This window comes from Pyrgilauda ruficollis, unplaced genomic scaffold, assembly GCF_017590135.1.
Source record: "Pyrgilauda ruficollis isolate IOZ18807 unplaced genomic scaffold, ASM1759013v1 scaffold23, whole genome shotgun sequence".
Classification (NCBI taxonomy): domain Eukaryota; kingdom Metazoa; phylum Chordata; class Aves; order Passeriformes; family Passeridae; genus Pyrgilauda; species Pyrgilauda ruficollis.
Window position 1 is genome coordinate 3,356,824 of NW_024522539.1, and position 9,759 is coordinate 3,366,582.

Sequence of the window (9,759 nt, forward strand, 5' to 3'; positions counted from 1 at the left end):
AAACCACCCATTGATTCAGTGCCCTAAGTGGAGAAGTAATTAAGGTGGACAGAAATCTTGCCTGCTGTATGGATGTATGACGTGTAGGAGGTAGAGGCAGAGAGGGGCTGAATGAATTTTTCAAGATCTCTCACAACATGTGAGGCTGTGTAGAGTATCATGAAATATGTGTGTGTGGAGACATGCAGCTCTCAATCAAATTTCTGGCTACTGATCTCTTTATTTCCATACACACACGTGCTGATGTACATACAAGTGAGTTCCTGGAACATAATGAACTCTTTAGGCAGTACTTTGTCAGAATATCATTTAAAGAGTTACATCCTTTTAAAGCACAGCAGTTTAAGCAAACTCCAAGGTTCTTACTCAGCAATAAACCCATTAAATCATCTTAAATACCATGTCATAATGACAATTTGATGCCACCAGATGTGGCACTAGGGATTTTTTTTTTCTTTAAATGCTTTCCTGGAGATACAGCTTCCTGAATTTTAAATTCTCTAGCCTGTTTGCACAGCTGTTAGATTCCAGAGCTCTGCCATCTTTTTGCCTTGCATCAGTTATTCACTAAATCATGTGTGGCATGACTACAAACTCACTGCATCTAAAACATTTAGGCTCATAACCACTTCACCCTCATAAAGGCTGAATGGGAGAGGGTTTGGACATTAAATTCTGAGAGCAGTATCCACTCCAGCTGTGGAGCTCCCTTATGGGGAGATTTCAGAGACCGAGTCACAAGAATCCCCTTCACACACCACTTTTCACTAGCAACTTATCCTCTTGGATCTGTGGAAAATAGAGATGCCTGGCCACCTTCCTGTCTTTTCTCACTTTGTTAGCCAAAGGCAACCAGATTGGTAGTCCAGCACCACTTCTACCTGAGGAAGGCTGGGGAAAGTGGACACTTTAGCAGGATACAATGGAATCCAAAAAACCCTCTCACAAATAAATGTTAGTTCATACCATGTGTATTTAAATAGTGGAATAAGTCATGGAAGGTTGTGGGAAAATTCTGAGGCAAACAACAGAAATATGTTAAATGAGGAGCAAAGGGAGGGGAGAGAAGATGATCTCCTGACCACAAAACATGATTGTCCAGAAGCAGCTCCTAATCCAAGAAGTCCCTAATTCAGAATGAGGGAAAGCAGGAGACCGACTCAGGAGCTGGCTGTGGATTTGCCTGCCAGCAGCACTGGAGCCAGCACAGATGGGTCACTGGGTCTTTGCTCCAGCCTGTGTCGGGGACCATGTTGGTTTTTGTCTGTTGTGAGTTTGTGTGGGTGCTGCAGGATCTGAGATGGCCTCGCTCCTCTGTCTTGTGTTAGAAATTAATTTTTCCCTAAAAAGGCAGTGGGACAGTCCCACTGAGATGCACTGAGAGTGTTGGCAAGGATTTGAAGTGAGGCTGTGAATTTTGCACAATTAGATCATACTAATAAGTGTGATCACCTCTGAGGCGCAAGTGTTGATGGTGGGATTTGGAACTGCTCTTGTGTGGCTCAAAATCATGATCTGTTACCCCAGGGGATTGCTGGGCATTCCCTGAGGGTCAGGAAGATGGCACAAGACACTGACAGTCTAGAGGTCACAAACCTCCTCAGTCAGAGTGTGATTAGGTGTCATTGCCATCCTGATCTCTTACCAGTGCTGAAGGATTATTAAATACTGATTTAGTGTGAATTAAAAATACTCCTGAAAAGGCTGATTCAGAAAGATTGCCCTTGTGTTGCATGGAATCTTGGTTTGATTTGCTGTTCAGCTTCATGGCTGGCACATGGGTGTTTGAACAGCTCAGTATTGAAGAGGGCATTCAATGCTCTCTAGATTATCCTCCACTGAAGTGTAATATTTGATAGCATCAGTAAATACAAACCAGAAACAAAATGACAACAGCATTTGAGCATCTTGTGATAGCAAATGAGGCGGAGAAGTTAAATGGATATAGAAGAGGATCCTCAGAGATTGGATCTCAGTGTGATGCTTGTAGAAGCCCTGTTGTTACTGTGCTGATATTAACATGTGGAGCTTTAAATCTTTTTGGGTAGTGGCTGAACAGAAAGGTTTACTCATAGCTGCCTTTTCTCTTGCTCAGATTGTATAGGCTGTCCTCCTCTCCTACCAGCAAACAAATAAAAACTGTGCCAGCTATAGCAGCAGTTTACATGGAAAAGCAATGAAGCAATTTCAGGAAAGTATTAGATGTAATTTTGGCTTTTTTTTGCTGTCACTTAGCATCTAGAAAGAGGAGATGCACTGATGTGCAGAGCTGGGCTTGTATTATGCAAACTCCTATCACAATGCCATTGACTGCTCATGGACCCCCATATCTCTCTGTTTCCATCTGTTGTTTTAAGACTAAGTTGTTTGGAGGATATCCAAATTCCTTTCCCTTTTCCAACTTTGGTGAAGTACCTGCCTGCCTTAGGCTCCCTGCATAGACAACAGAGAGAGAGGGAGGCTTCTCCAATGAATGTGATGTGCCAGGGGTGCTCCTTTCTCCCTTCTCCCCCTTCCCTCCTTCCATCCTCTTCCTGACTGCGCAGGGATTTTAGAAAGTGCTGAGATACATCACCCCAGCAAGCACAAGAAGGGATTGGGTGGATTTGGGCAGTGCTGTGCCTTCAGCTGGCCCTGGATCAGGATTAAGATGTCACAGGCTGTAAGGAGTAGGAGTGTGGGATCCACCAGTTGCCTGTGGCCCGTGAGTGGGCAGCAGCAGGAGCTGCTCTGTCTCAGCCTAGGCAGTAGCTTGTGCCTGATGCAGTATTTCAAGAGATAACAAGGGAATGTTGAGCTTATCCAAGAAAACAGAAATGACACAGAAGATAAATAAGCAAGGCATATAAAGCATAAATGCAATCCTATTAAAATTAAGTGTGTTTTAATTTCTGAAAAGATTGATATTTTGGTGTTAGATTTACTGAACAGGAAAACATTACAGGCATCATTAAAATAAAATGTTTTCAAGGGCCCTTTTAAAAAATTGTAGCCATGTTTGCAATTGCCATGTGCAAAATATAAAAATCAGAGAAGGGAAAAAACCCCCAGCAAGCAGTGGAAATAGCCCATTTTGTGAATTATAGGAAGAAATATACCATCTGTGATTTAGTGCAGTTCCCAAGATCCCATCTGTGATTGAAGCAGAGTCCTTGGTGAAGGCTGAATCCCTGAGCTGTTCCATATAAGAAAATACTTATTTCAGAAGGTGCTTGGGCTGATGGGTTTGTTTTTCTGGAATATGGTTCTTCTACATGAGACATAAAACCCTAGAGGCCTAATTTTGCCTCCAGTGGCTGACTACAGCTGACGTCAGGAGAAGCAGGAGCGAAAGGAGGTCAAAGATCTAACAGCATTTCCTTCAGAATTTCTGTGCTGCTTTTTATCAGGTCAGGTTGTTGGGTCTAAGAGGTCCAGACAGAGATTTCATAATCTCTAGAGTCAGACATTGTGGTCTCTTTGCACAGGAGGGCTCACCCTGCAGCTGCACCACAGGAGCTCCAGCTATTTCCTTTTGTTACTGCTGCTCATTTCTCTGCTGAGGAGAGAGAAAGATAAATCCCTCAAACTCCCTCGAGCCAGGCTTCTCATGCAGCTGTACCTCTGCCATCTTCTGATGATCATGTGTTGTCACTGTGATCTCTTAGGTTTGTCCAAAGGTGGCCTCAGGTGTATCAGGTATTTATACAAACACAGTGTATTTAATTCCAATCCTCTAATAATTACACACAGGTACAGACTGGCTCAGTTTCAGCTACCACTGAAATTTATATTTGAATAATAAATGCATTCACCTGTTTAATAAATGTTTATATTTTCTCCTCCATGTAATTACATGCTGATTATACAATTACGGAGAATACTTACATATTTTGCACAATTATGCTATTACTGAAATAATGCCTGCAGTAGAGCCGTGTGTGTGTGCAAGCACATTTGGAAAATACCACCAAGGCTGGTTGTTTTGGAGTCATCCAGAGCTCGTGCAGCTCTGTGTGCTGCTGGAGCAGCCTGCTACACCACAGGAGTGTGTGTGGGATTGCTGTTATCACCTCTGGGTGAATCTAGCTCTATTGAAAATATGTTCAGCTTTATTATAAAACACCTGTGATTTAAGGATGTTCATCCAACCTGATTTTGTGGTCAGAAATGGTTCTGACACATGGTGTGAGGTGCACACAGGCTGGGGGTGCACCCGTGAGCCACTGCCCCCTTTTGCTGTGGCAGTCTGAGCACCAAGCCCCAGACTGTGCTTAGAACTGGCCTTTATTTCACTGTGCCTGTATTTCCTTGGAGCACTTCAGGCATCTTGTGTGTGAGGGATGGGGCAGATCTGAGTTGTGACATCGTGTTGGTGAGTACAACTGCACTTGGCTCTGGTACTGCCCTCTGCTCTGGGTGTTCTCATGCTTGGGGGTTCCCAGTCACTGGCTTAATACAGACAAATAAACAAGTAGCAGCCTTTGATAGCATCAGCATCTGTGTTTGTACTGATGGGGGGTGAAATGATTCACCCAAGCTAACACAGCCAGCAGCATCAGAGCTGGGAGCAGGACGCCTGCCTCCCACCTGCCTTTTCTGGGATCAGCCAGCTGCCTGCACAGCACCATGGGGAGAAAAGAAGTTCTGTTCAAAGCATAAATACACCCTGGCTTTTTCTGCCCCATGCTGCACAGGTCTTGCAGCCAAAGGGTTAAAAAGAAATGAGTGCTTTCAGCATGCTCTGCGGAGTGCCCGAAGTCTGAACATGAATGACCAAATTGCTTTTTACTTTTTGAATTAAGGCCTCTGTCTGTACGCATGCAGCTTGCACTGCTGTTCCATTAAATAAGAGAATTTGTTCCCACTCTTATTTTTAATAGGGTATGACCCTGCCGTTCCATCTCACAACTTTACTGACATGAGATCTTATTAAAAGCAATCCTCCCCCTCTCCTCCTTGAAGTCTGAGCTTCTGATAGTTTCATACACATTGTGTTTATTTTACATACACAGCTCTGCAGCTGCTGCTTCCTTCTTCTCCGATAAATGACAGCATAACTGTTGCATCCACTATAAAAGTAAATAAAATTAAATGGGGAAGAACAATACATCTCTGGCAGAGAATAATAACTCTTTTAAGGCACGTATCTAAACTGTACAGCCTGATCTTAATTGTAAGGATAATTCTTTGTTATTTCAAGCAACTTGGAACGCGACAGCAAACGCACGCTCTTGGCAGTACATCCTGAGAGATTTCTGTGGGAACAATGTGGGGAATTCTCCTGAACTGGGAGGAGACTGAAGCATCTTTATTAGGTTAGTAGGGCTTATAGTCTGGTGAGAAAGAGTGGAGGAGAATGCTACGATCTGTTGTTGTTTGGCTGGTTGATGGGTTGGCTTGGAGGGTGTTTTAAGCCAGGGCTGTGGAGGATGAGGCCCTGAGTGGGTGTTGGATGGGGGTGATGGGCATCAGGTGTCAGCAAGAGCCAGGAGGCCCTGGACCAGCCAGCCTCCAGCTCTGTGGTGTGCTCTTAAGGAGGGACCAAGAGTGGGAGTTTTCCTCTGTCTCAGTTATTATCCAGGCTGGTTCCATGCTGGCCGGGTGCTGCTGCTGTCTGGCCCCAATAGACTCCAGGCCAGTGCCCTTCTCTTGTCCTTTCTCTCTGTTTCATTGTCTCTGCCATTGCTGGTGAAGCCAGCCAGCAGCAGTGTGTTGGTAGTTACTGGTGCTGTTTAACTGTGGCTGTGGGGCTGAGGTACAACTTCAAGATGTCTATTCAGTCCTTAGACAGAAATCCTATTGAATGTGTCTGGAATTTGTCTGCAGAGATGGAAAATGATGTCAAAGCAGGCCAAAGCAAGAGAGAGAATAATGTGACTTCAGCTGAGTTAGGAAAAGACAATATTTGTGGTAGCATGGGAAGTTTGAACTGGTTTTGAGAATCATCCAGTTCCTTTTGGAATAAGGGAAGCTATGCAAATGTGTCATCAGCTCTTCCAGCAGCTTGGTTAGTTCAGGAACCACATTGCTGAGACTTTGGGGAAAAGCAAGTTGCTTTCCTGACTGGCTGTGGGAAAAAAAAGAGGATCTGGTAGAGTGACCTGAAGGAGGAAGAAATACTTGCAAGCAATGAAACACTGCCCTTGGTGAGGAGACAGTAAAGGATGAGAGGGCAAAAAAACCAAAATCCAGGTGATGACTTCAAACATGTAGAAATCTTTAATTTGAAAGAGAGGGATAAAGCTACAAAAGGTGGGAAGTGCATTGTCTGTTTTGAAAGTAGCTAAGAAAGACCTTGGGAAAGATCAGGCTGGGCAGGAGTGCTGCTCCTCTAAGGGAGTAACAACAGTTGACAGTCAAAAGGATGAAGGAATAATAGCCATAAAAGGAACAAGAAGATTTCCAGAAGTAGCACTGGTGGGAGATTTACCCTGGATGTTCCCTGGGACTTGTCTGGAGGAGGTGAGAGCAGCCCTGGCTGCAGCCCATGGTGCAGTTTGTACCCTGCACTGAGATCACAGAGAGCCTTTCTGCCCGCTGGCTGTGGGGCCAGCGCTGCCACCTCTGCCTTTTCTGTCCTGCCACCACTGTGACACTGCAGCCTGCACTGGTGTCCCTGCAGAGGCACCCAGTGCTGGGACAGTGGGCGTTTACAGCTCCTCACATGTCTTGAGGGCAGCCTTAAGCCTCCTACACATCGTGTTTGTCACATAATGGGTGCCCCTTTACCCTTGCACTAAAGGCAGCAGCGAGTTGTTCACTGTGGCCTCAGCCCACTTTCCTGCCCTGCTGGCCAAGCACAGCCTGGAGGCCAGGCTTGGGAGAGGGTGGGGTGAAACCTCAGCTTCCAGGAGAGGAGGAGGATGGCCCAGACCACGCTCACATACCTGCTCTGCAAGGCAGGCTGAGGCTGGCTGTGGGTTACTATTCCAGTGTAGCCACAGGGATAAATAAAAGGAGCCACGTTGACAGGAATGCTGGCCCAGGTGTCAGCAGGGAAAGGGCAGCTCCTTGTCCTCAGCCAACCCAGGAGAGGCTGAGGTACCTGCATGTCTCTTGTCACTGTTCCAAGGAGGAGCCCATTCTGCCAAGCTGGAACATTTGCTCTCTGCTCTGTTGCGGTGTGGCTGTAACACAGCATCACTCAGCTCCCCTTGGGCCAGCAAATTCCAGGCACAATCCAAGGGCAACGTCTGACCTTTTGAAATGATCCAAGAGGTGCCGGACATAGCCTGGTTTGAGAGGCAGGAGGAACCCCTAAACCTGAAGCAGTGCCTTTGTTTCCTTATGCTGCGTTTGGTAAATGGCAACAAGGTCATTACTGGGTCTGGTTTTGTCTTAATCAGGAGGAAGATTTGGAATTTTTGGAGTATCTGGCCAGGCCATTATCATGGCATGCATATGCTCCAACTTGAGACTAAATGCAAAGTTTGATATTAATATAAGCTAGAGGTCATCATTAAATAATTACATCACCAGAAAGGAGCGATCCTTTGATGAAGCTGAGAATTTCTCTGGGAACTGATCAGATTTTTCTCAGCGGATTAACACTGAATTAGAACCAAGGAGGTGGTGAGGACACTGAACAAAATATCTTGCCCTGTGAATGAGGGCAGTAAATGAGGTCTGCATTTACTTGTGTAAACTCCTAACCTTCCTTGCTGCAAAGTGCCATCTAGTGTTTGCAGCCCTGGCTGGCGGCCCTGGCCCAGCAAGGCAGCACCGTGACAGGCTGTGAACAGCTTAGAGAGACTACAGGGAATGCAGTCAAGCCACCAAACTGTAATTGATCCCAGCCAGACGCTACTGGTCTTTAAGATATGGTTATGCTAACTTAGGTGAGTGAAGTTTCTTCATTGCATGGTGGAGCAGGAGATGTTCCAACTGGGTTTAAAAATGAACCTGAATCTCAGAAAACAAAGTGGCAGTACTGTCAGGAAAGCAGTTGTGGAATTCCATGCCCAAAATATATGCCCAGTGATGTGTCAGGTTTTCAGGTGCAATGAGCATTTGTGGCATTATTGATGTTGTTTGTGAGGGGAGTGGAATTGGGCACACAGAGGGCCAAGACAGTCTCCTCCTCACAAGGTACCTGAAAGAAGTGGGTGAATCCAGGGGCAAGAGAGCACCTAAAAGAGCATCATCCACTGTGTAGGTGCATGCAAATGAGCTAATTGTTAATGCAAATTTATCATGCAAGGGCAAATGTACTTTGCAAGCCTAAAATCAGACCCAGCAATGGCACAGTTTAGCATCTAAAGTGCAAGGTTTGGGGAAGCATTGTCCACTGAAATGTTTAGGAATTGAAAGTGTAGGTGAGGTAAGAAAGTGCACAAAAATAACTCTGTGTCCAGTTTTGTATCTGGGACATCTTTCTGTCCTGACTGGCTTGGAAATCTCTCTGCCACATCTGATCACCCCTGAAACCACCCTGAGCACAGACCTCAAACACAAAGGTGGTTATTATCATTTGTTGTTATCTGTAAAGTGCTGACAGCACTTTGAAGTGCCAGAGGATTCATGCCTTGGGTTTTGCTCTTGCAGTGGCCAGGAGCAGAGTGTAATTAGCCCAAACACCATCCATAGAGCTCACTGATAGAGAGCAGCCCTACTGACAGGGAGCAAATTAGGTCCCTGACCTAGCAAAGCATTTAACCGTGTGCCACATTTTTAGTACGTGTATCTCTGGATTAAGACCTGGATGATGTAACCTTTTGCTGCCTCTAATTTTTTTGATTGCAGTATGAAACACAGCTCAGCTTGCTGGCTCAGAAATCCCTGTATATGGTGTTAATCTGCTTTCTGAACGGACTCCTTGTGTCTGGACAAAATCCCAGGGTTTCCTCCTAAGCCAAAGGATCTTTCCCATCTACCTCCTTAGATTTGCTGTAGCAGCCCCCATCCCTGTGTTCCACCACCTACAGCAGCTGGCTTTACACTGGTGCAGAAGTTGAATCTGAGCTTGAAGGACTCACCTCACTGTCAGAAGTGCCATGACATTTATGAATTTCTCAGAAGACTCCTTGGCAATAAGGATTTTCTGAGGAGTTACATGTCCCTCAGAGGGAGTTGTGGGTTTCAGGTTTTGCCCTGGATCTTCTGGTGCCATAGTAGATGGACGTTCTTCTCTGAAGGACAGTCTGGGAACACGTCTGCTTTGCTTCCCAGGCCATTTTATAAGCTGGTGGTTTTGGGGTGGGAAGGAGAGGAGGCTTAAGGAGGAGATTTGAACTGGAAATGGGCAGGTGTTATACTTGGTGATCTCCTGTACAGTGTGCCATAAAACACTGTCCTGTGGTACCTGCTGCTTTCTGTACTTGCTGTCAGACATCTGAAATCACTGGGACAGACCTTTGGTCTGCCCCACAGCACTTTCCTTATTTTCCATGTCCTTCATTAATTTCCACTGATCTATTAATTTCTTCTGATCCACTGCATTGTTTCCGTTGCTGTGACAAGGCAGGAACCATGGAGAGCAACCCCACCTCTCTGTCCCTTCCCTGAAGTGAAGTTGAAGTGTGCATTATCTGATATTCACTTGGTTTAACTCCTCTCAACTGCATTTCCAACAGGTCTTTTTGGATTTATAGACTATGGCCAGAAGGACCTTTGCTTGACACTGGTATTATGTCAGAAACTCTTCCATGAAGTTTAAAACTTTGGGTTAAGCTTTCAGACCATGTTCCACAATCCCAGAGTTCAAGATTTATTTTTCTTTTTTTTGAGAAATCAGTGAATTGAGGAAAGTTGCACACAGCTGTGGTAGAGAATGCTCTT